Raw genomic sequence first — 9,325 nt, 5'->3', positions numbered from 1 at the left:
CCTGGGATGACTGGATTCCCCAAGTTGCATCCTCAATCAATAGCTCCATCAATGCATCCATTGCTGAATCTCCCTTCTTCGTCCTCTTTGGTTTTGACAAGGACCTCCCATACTCTCTCTTCTCCTCAAAGCCAGAACCCATCTACAACCTTGATGATTATGTTAAACTAAAATTGGCCAACTTCCAGACAATCCACCAGTACGTCCAATCCACTTTGGCTTCCTCTCAGGAGGACATGCTGCAGCGCCAACATAAATCCACCTCTCCTATCACTATCACTGTAGGTGAACTTGTCTTTGCTCATTCCCATACGCGTTCCTCTAAGTTGGATGACAAATTTACAGGGCCCCACCGCGTCCTCACTCAACAAGGCAACAAATTTCACCTCCAGGGCCTGTCCACTAAGGACACCAGATGGGTCCACGTTGATGACTTAAAGCGAGCGCCCCGTGGCCTCATGTTGGAAGTCACTTACACATCCTCCTGCCCCTTCTTCCCCTCCAAACATCCCTCAGTCTACTTTGTCTTCACCTATCCCTCAGTCTCCTTCATCTCCACCCAGGGGGCGCGGTAGCACAGTGGTAGCGTGCCGGACTCGTAATCGGGGGATTGCGAGTTCGAGCCTCGCCCGGGCTGCCATGCCGGGAGTGGTAGCTCGTTCCTGTAACCCTAGCGGGGCTATATAGTCCAATACAGGGCTTGGCTCGGGGGAACTCCATTTCTCCCATTTTTTTCATCTCCATCTCCACCTGCTCATTCATCAACCAATCAGTATCGGTCCAAACTGCACTCTTCCCATCAACCTCTTCAAGACCTCCCCCATTAACTCTACCCTGATTTTCTAGGTACGATGTTAGCGATCTCCCTGCTGGCAGTGCTGACCCTCCTCGGGTCTGGGTCAGGTCAGGACGATGGTGGAGTATGTCCTGGGGCCTTGGTCGGCTCAGGAGGCGAGGTATCACTAGTCTCCTTGCGCTATGATCTTGCGCCCATGGCTGACGTAGCCATTGCCCTACCTGCCTACGCGCACCAGCTCCACGGAATCAGGAACCATCTCACGGCCATCATGGGGACACACAACCCAAATGAGTATCTCTATAACCTTTTCCTACCACTCTCCTGGCAATTGCAATACATAAGTAACAGATTCACTGAGCTCAATGACACATTTTCCATTCAGACACCCATTGGTCGTTCTTGTGTGAAACGAGGTCTCTTCGACTTCGGCGGTGAGATTCTGAGTGGCTTGTTTGGAGTTGCTACAGCTCGTGACATTTCTGGCTTCAAATCTGATCTCACTCATTTAGCTTCAGCTCTAGAATCCCAACGCCGAGTCATTAAACTCCAACACACTATGTTACAGAAGCTCACGACCCACCTAAATGATGTCATGTCCACTCTAAACAACTTCACCGATATCTTACAACGCCACCTTTCAGATCTCAACGTTATCTCTCAGTTCTTCTACTTCAAACTCAACATGGATAATCTCCAACTGGCCATTGACTCTCTCCTGTCTCAAGTCTCTACCTTGGTTAGTATCCTGGTCGATGCTATCAATGGACGTGTCACTGCCGACTTAGTACCTGTCTCAGCTCTCCGTTCTGTCCTGGAATGGGCTCACTCCACCTTCGGTCTATCCCCGGTCCTCCCCTACTCCTCCCTCGAATATTATTATCCTGTTCTCGAAGCCACTCTTCTCACCACATACGTCGTCGTCCATATTCCTCTCCATTCTGCCATAACCTTTAACTTTTTCCACATCATTCCCTTCCCTTTCTGCATCAACAACTCCTTGTTACGAGTCTCTGTTCCTTCAGAATATTTCCTCCTCTCCCATGATCATTTTTCAGTTGCCTTCCTTTCTTCCACAGACCTCCAGAAATGTTCCTCCCTTACTCCGACCTCTCGTCTCTGTGCTGCCCACCTTTTCACTATCTTCCCTAGCAGTGCTACACCCTGTGAGTCTGCTTTAGTTCGCAACCATTCCATCTACTCGGCCTGTTCTTTTGTCCCAGCTCCTGACCTCCCGGTCCACCATGCTCACCTCAACCATGTCCAGTACTTCTTCTTTGCTGTTCCCATCTCTGTCACAATCATGTGTCCTGGTTCTTCGGTTCGATCCGTCCCCGCTAGTGGTCCCTACAAAGCACCAGACTATTGTACCGTCAAATCAGAGTCCTTCATCACTTACGCCACTCACTATCACCAAGCTGTCCGTACACACTCCTATGACATCTTTCAACCAATCGATGCCTTCCACCCTACCATCTGCCAACATTACCGTCACCTCCCCTAACTTGTGCATGCTAACATTCCTCAATGCCAGTGATTTCCTTATGGATCAATTTTCTCTGGCCTTCAGCCGTTCATGGGTTCATCCAACAGTTGTGTTTCCCCCTGTGGTTATCGCTTTCATAGGTTTGCTGCTCATCATATGTGCAGTGCATTGCTGTGTCAGAAAAATGGAATGTCAACTCCAGGAAATCAGAGTCGCTACTGACATAGTACGCCCTACACACGAAGTAGAAACTCCTCGTACTTAGTGCCCTCACATTCCGTGACTACCAATGCCATCAGACAATTAACCAAACTGTGAACAGAACTCTGCCTACTAGAAAATGATGGTATTTCTTTAAAGCATTACTGCGTGACAGTGTATCCTACAGAAAATACATAAAAAAAAAAAAAAAAGAACGAAGGACACCAATAGAACTCTTAATATCAACTCCTTGTTTATCATGTATCAAACTATTATTGTATAATCCCCATTATATCTATGTATACCTTCTACCCTTACTGGACACATACCTATTAATCCTTGTATATCTAATCTGTATATATCCTTCTAATTCCCGCCCCTCAACATGGCCATGTCTCCCCTATTACCCCTGTATCATACTTATCCCTTGTACAAACCTCCCCGACCTTGCCTTAATACTATAATCAAACACCATATAACTCCTGGTCTCAGGAGACATCATCTCAGCTACCCGGAGGAGTAGTGTACCACCACCACAATATGTCTACCCCCGATGTATATATGTCCCCCCCCCCAGTGCATACATACCCCCACTAAATTTGCTGACCTAGCACGCTTTCCCAGAGCCCAAGCCTGGGCAAAGGCGTTATTGCGTCAGTTCATAGCAGAAAGCCAAGACGGGCAGACTATTTTGTTGTGAGCTCATAATAAACTCCTTATCTACCAGTTTGTACACGGAGTTTCTATCACCAAAGTATTGCAAGTTACATATATATATATATATATATATATATATATATATATATATATATATATATATATATATATATATATATGTATATATATGTATATATATATATATATATATATATATATATATATATATATATATATATATATATATATATATATATATATATATATGATGAGTAGAAAACCTATGAAAGCGATAACCACAGGGGGAAACACAACTGTTGGATGAACCCATGAATGGCTGAAGGCCAGAGAAAATTGATCCATAATGAAATCACTGTCATTGAGGAAGGTGAGCATGCGCAAGTGAGGGGAGGTGATGGTAATGTTGGCAGATGGTAGGGTTGAAGGCATGTCGATTGGTTGAAAGATGTCGTAGGAGTGTTTACGAACAGCTAGGTGATAGCGAGTGGCGTAAGTGATGACGGACTCTGATTTGACAGTACAATAGTCAGGTGCTTTGTAGAGAGCACTAGCGGGGACGGAGTGAACGGAAGAACCAGGACACATGATTGTGACAGAGATGGGAACAGCAAAGAAGAAATACTGGACATGGTCGAGGTGAGCATGGTGGACCGGGAGGTCAGGAGCTGGGACAAAAGAACAGGCCGAGTAGATGGAATGGTTGCGAACTAAAGCAGACTCACAGGGTGTAGCACTGCTAGGGAAGATAGCGAAAAGGTAGGCAACACAGAGACGAGAGGTCGGAGTAAGGGAGGAACATTGCTGGAGGTCTGTGGAAGAAAGGAAGGCAACGGAAAGATGATCATGGGAGAGGAGGAAATATTCTGAAGGAACAGATACCTGTAACAAGGAGTTGTTGAGGCGGAAAGGGAAGGGAATGATGTGGAAAAGGTTAAAGGTTATGGCAGAACGGAGAGGAATATGGACGACGACGTATGTAGTGAGAAGTGTGACTTTGAGAACAGGACAATAATATTCAAGGGAAGAGTAAGGGAGGACTGGGGAGAGACCGAAGGTGGAGTAAGCCCATTCCAGGACAGAACGGAGAGCTAAGACAGGTACTAAGTCGGCAGTGACACGTCCATTGATAGCATCGACAAGGATACGAACCAAGGTAGAGACTTGAGACAGGAGAGAGTCAACGGCCAGTTGGAGATTATCCATGTTGAGTTTGAGGTAGAAGAACTGAGAGATAACGTTAAGATCTGAAAGGTGGCGTTGTAAGATATCGGTGAAATTGTTTAGAGTGGACGTGACGTCATTGAGTTGGGTTGTGAGCTTCTGTAACATAGTGTGTTGGATTTTAATGACTCGGCGTTGTGATTCTAGGGCTGAAGCTAAATGAGTGAGATCAGATTTGAAGCCAGAAATGTCACTGGCTGTAGCAACGCCAAACAAGCCACTCAGAATCTCACCGCCGAAGTCGAAGGGACCTCGTTTCACACGAGAACGACCCACGGGTGTCTGAATGGAAAATGTGTCATTGAGCTCAGTGAATCTATTACATATGTATTGCAATTGCCAGGAGAGTGGGAGGAAAAGTATAGAGATACTCATTCGGGTTGTGTGTCCCCATGAGGCCCGTGAGATGGTTCCTGATTCCGTGGAGCTGGTGCGCGTAGGCAGGTAGGGCAATGGCTACGTCGGCCAGGGGCGCAAGATCGTAGTGCAAAGAGGCAATGTCGTCGATAAGCATTACCTCACCTCCCGAGCCGACCAAGGCCCCGGGACGTACTCCACCATCGTCCTGACCTGACCCAGACCCCAGGAGGGTCAGCACTGCCAGCAGGGAGATCGCTAACATCGTACCTAGAAAATCAGGGTAGAGTTAATGGGGAAGGTCGTGAAGAGGTTGATGGGCAGAGCGCAGTTTGGACCGATATTGATTGGTTGATGAATGAGCAGGTGGAGGTGGAGAGGAAGGAGACTGAGGGATAGGTGGAGACAGAGTAGATTGAGGGGTGGGAGGAGGGGAAGAGGGGGCAGGAGGCTGTTTAAGTGACTTTTCCAAGACGAGGCCACGGGGTGCTCGCTTTAAGTCATCGACGTGGACCCATCTGGTGTTCCTAGTGGACAGGTCCTGGGGGTGAAATTTGTTGCCTTGTCGAGTGAGGACGCGGTGGGGCCCTGTAAATTTGTCATCCAACTTAGAGGAACGCGTATGGGAATGGGCAAAGACAAGATCGCCTACATTGATAGTGATAGGAGAGGCGGACTTATGTTGGCGCTGTAGCATGTCCTCCTGAGAGGAAGTCAAAGTGGATTGGACATACTGGTGGATTGTCTGGAAGTTGGCCAATTTTAGTTTAACATATTCATCCATGTTGTAGATGGGTTCTGGCTTTGAGGATAAGAGAGAGTATGGGAGGTCCTTGTCAAAACCAAAAAGGACGAAGAAGGGAGATTCAGCAATGGATGCATTGATGGAGCTATTGATGGAAGATGCCACTTGGGGAATCCAGTCATCCCAGGACGAACTCTGGGAGCCTAGATGTCTGAGGCACTCTAAGATTTTATGGTTGTGGCGTTCTACAAGGCCATTGGAAGCCGGATGGTTAGGCACGACATTGCACTTACTGATATGAAAGTGGCGACAGATCTCATCGAGAAGGCTATTGTTGAATTCTGTACCGTTGTCAGTAAGAATGGTATGAGGGGTACTGAATGGGCAAATTACGTGATCTACAAAGGCACGGGCAACGCTCTGCACGGTCTTGTCGGAGAGGGGGACGAGGACACAGTAGCGGGAGAAGTGGTCGACCACTACGAACAAGTACTCAGCACCAGATTCTGTGAGAGGTAGTTTTAAGAGATCGATTGAGACAGTTTCCCATGGTCGTGACGGGATTGGGTATTGTAAGAGAGGTGCTGGTAAGCCGGTTGATCCTTTGTGGCGGTGGCAGGAGAGGCAAGAGTCACAGTGGGCATTGATATCGTGGCGCATGGTTGGCCAATAGTATTTGAGACGTGATTGGCGCAAGCATCGGTCTTTACCTGGATGGGAAGCTTGAGGAGTATTATGAACAATATGAAGAACCTTTGGTATCAGGGCAGTGGGGACAAGTTGGCATACTTCGCGATTGGGCATATCTTTGCCTGTTAGCAGTGTTTTCCTGTACAAGAGATCATCGTCTAGCATGAACTCATCTAGTGATACTGGCAGAGTAGGTAAGGTCGAGGCATCGCCAGATTCTAGGAAATAAATGACTTTGGACCACATGGGGTCTTGGGGTTGAAAGTTTCGAACAACGTTTGACGTTAGTGTAGTGTTTTCAGTTACTTCAGGCTGCAGTGATGTTACAGCTGCTGCTACGTGACGTGAGAGTGCGTCTGCGACTACATTCAACTTACCTGGTACATATTGAAAAGTGGGATTAAAGTCCTGGATGATGACAGACCATCTAGCTAACCTACCTGTTAGGTTGCGATTTTTGAACAAATCACATAGTGGAAGGTGGTCTGTTTGGATATGCACTGGATAGCCATAGACAATATCTCTGAAATGTTTCAAGGACCAGATTACCGCTAGTGCTTCGAGATCTGTGACACTGTAGTTACGTTCAGCGGTTGTAAGGGTGCGACTAGCATACACTATTACGCGCTTCCTTGATGCTTCATTGAGTTGCATCAAAACGGCACCAAGTCCAGTGCTTGAGGCGTCTGTGCAGAGAAGGAATGGTGTGGCATAATCAGGGAACGCTAGAATAGGGGCATTTACAAGAGCTGTCTTTAGCTTTTGGAAAGCCTGTGACTGGTCGTTAGTCCAAACAAAGGGCACATTCTGCTAGAATAAGTGGGTCAGAGGAGCGGCGATCTGCGCATAATTCCTGATAAAGCGACGATAATAGCCACTGAGGCCCAGGAAACTTCGTACAGCGTCGGTAGTGGTAGGTTCTGGGAAGTTAATGATCACCTTAGTTTTATCCTCATTAGTATGAATGCCTTGTGCATCTACGACATGGCCTAGGAATTTGATTTTCTTTCGCAGGAAGTCACATTTACTGAGATTGATTTTCAGGCCTGCGAGCTGGAGGCGTTCAAAGACTTGCTGGAGTTTGGTAAAATGATCAGGGATGGATTTACTCACAACAATGATATCATCTAGGTAAGCAAAAAGAGAGTGTCCCATCATACCGCTGAAGACTAAATGGATAAGTCGCATGAACACGGAAGGAGCATTTGTCAGACCAAAAGGGAGTCTCTTAAATTGAAAATGTCCGGAAGGGGTGCTAAAGGCTGTGACTGGGTGAGAGGACTCTTCCATTTCGACCTGCCAGTACCCGCTGAGGAGGTCTAAAGATGAAAAGACTACGTTATTGTCACCAAGGGATTCTAGCAAATTAGTGAGGACAGGTAACGGGAAACGGTCTGGAACGGTGACAGAATTGACCTTACGATAGTCGACTACTGGCCTAAGGTTGCCGTCCTTCTTTGGTACTCAGAAAAGTGGGCTATTCCATGGACTGACGGAGGGTTCAATAATGTCCTGGTCTAACATGTCCTGTACCATTTGATCTGTTTGCTTTCTCTGGCTGTGAGGCAATCGATACGCTGGTATGTAAATCTGCTGAGTTCCTGGGAGTAGTTCAATCGTATGTTTGACAAGGTCTGTTCTACCTATCGGTTCACCGGGTAAGGCAACCACGTTTCTGTACGAGGTCAGAAGGTCGAGGAGTTGAGGCGTATGTTCTGGGAAATCTGTGCAAGTGAGATGTGAGAGCATATCGGGTGAATGCGTCGGCGCAGATCCCGTAGAGTTAATAGTACATACACCGATTGGCGTATCATCAGTCTGAATAGTAGGAATTGAGGAATCCTGGCACACCTTTACGGCCGCTGGGTATACTAGGAAGTCTCCAATCTTTACACCACTTTTAAGTTTTAGTGGAGCATTTGTGACATTGAGCAAGTACAGGTAGCATAAACTGTCCTCTAAGACTGTACACCACGCTGACTCATAAGTCAAGCCATTCACACAACACGTCTCAGGTAGGGTTAGTACATCCACTCCTTCTTTCCCACCGGCAACACAAACAGAGACTTTGGTGAACTCATGCGGTAACAAAATTGTGCACGTATTCGTTACTGCACGTTTCGTCTCTGCGTGTTGGAGAAGATCATTCAGACTGTGTGAGGTAGGTAACTGAGACATGTCTGAGTCAGCGATAGTTTTGTCGGGAGAGGATGTAAGAGCCATGTTCGAAGGCTGAGATGATGTATCAGGAGACATTGAGGAATTTATGTCCTTGCTCGCAGTCAGTAAAGGAATGATCTCTGTATTCTCAGATGATGAGAGTGGCGGTTTGGGCTGGGTTGGACTTTTTGGTAGTGATAGGGACAGAGGTAATTGAAGGACTGATTTGATCGTAAGAACAGGACAGGGACATTCCATAGTGTAAACCGGGAATCCAGAAATGTCTGTACTACCACAAGCAGGTAATAATGCAATGGAATGTTGTGCCATGGTGGAGAAACCAATAAGGGCATCTGCGGGATACTGCAAGTCATTAGTGACATGAAATTCAATGAGGATAGGGGGCAAAGCTCTGTGGAGTTTGACTTCAAGGGTGACTCTTCCCTTAACCTTAAACTCTGAGCCGTTAACACCACATAGGCGAATGTCTGGTGATTCTAGGAAACTGACGTGGTTGTGATGGCGATGAATAATTTGTAAGGAATTTTCGGAGATGAGATTTACTATAGATCCTGTGTCCAAGAAGAATGACGTTGGTATGTCATGACTGCTGCCGAGAATGACTAAACCCGAGGAGGTTATGGGACCTACATGGCGGATGGGGAGTTGGGTTTCTGGTTCTACGTGATATTGGTTCGATACGGGCGCGGCGCTTCTCCCAACTGTGGGCGGTTGAGGTAACGACATTCCTCAGTGGTGTGAGTCATGCTTGATTTGTGGTATTTGCAGTGTGGACGACGTGAGCGGGAAGGCGTACGCTGTCTGGTTTGGGAGTGAGGACGTCTGTATGTACGGTCGCAACTGGATGCTCGATGTCCAGGATGACCACAATACCAGCAAAGAATCGAAGATTGTCTGTTTCGTCAGACGCTACATTGATCATGACCTCCGGTAGGAGAGCGATGTGTGGCAGGTCTGCCGCGTGTGGTGG

Source organism: Coenobita brevimanus, chromosome 28 (assembly GCF_032717465.1).
Source record: "Coenobita brevimanus isolate Jiangsu-jjx chromosome 28, ASM3271746v2, whole genome shotgun sequence".
In the NCBI taxonomy this organism is placed as follows: domain Eukaryota; kingdom Metazoa; phylum Arthropoda; class Malacostraca; order Decapoda; family Coenobitidae; genus Coenobita; species Coenobita brevimanus.
Note: the sequence above shows the minus strand (reverse complement) of the source record.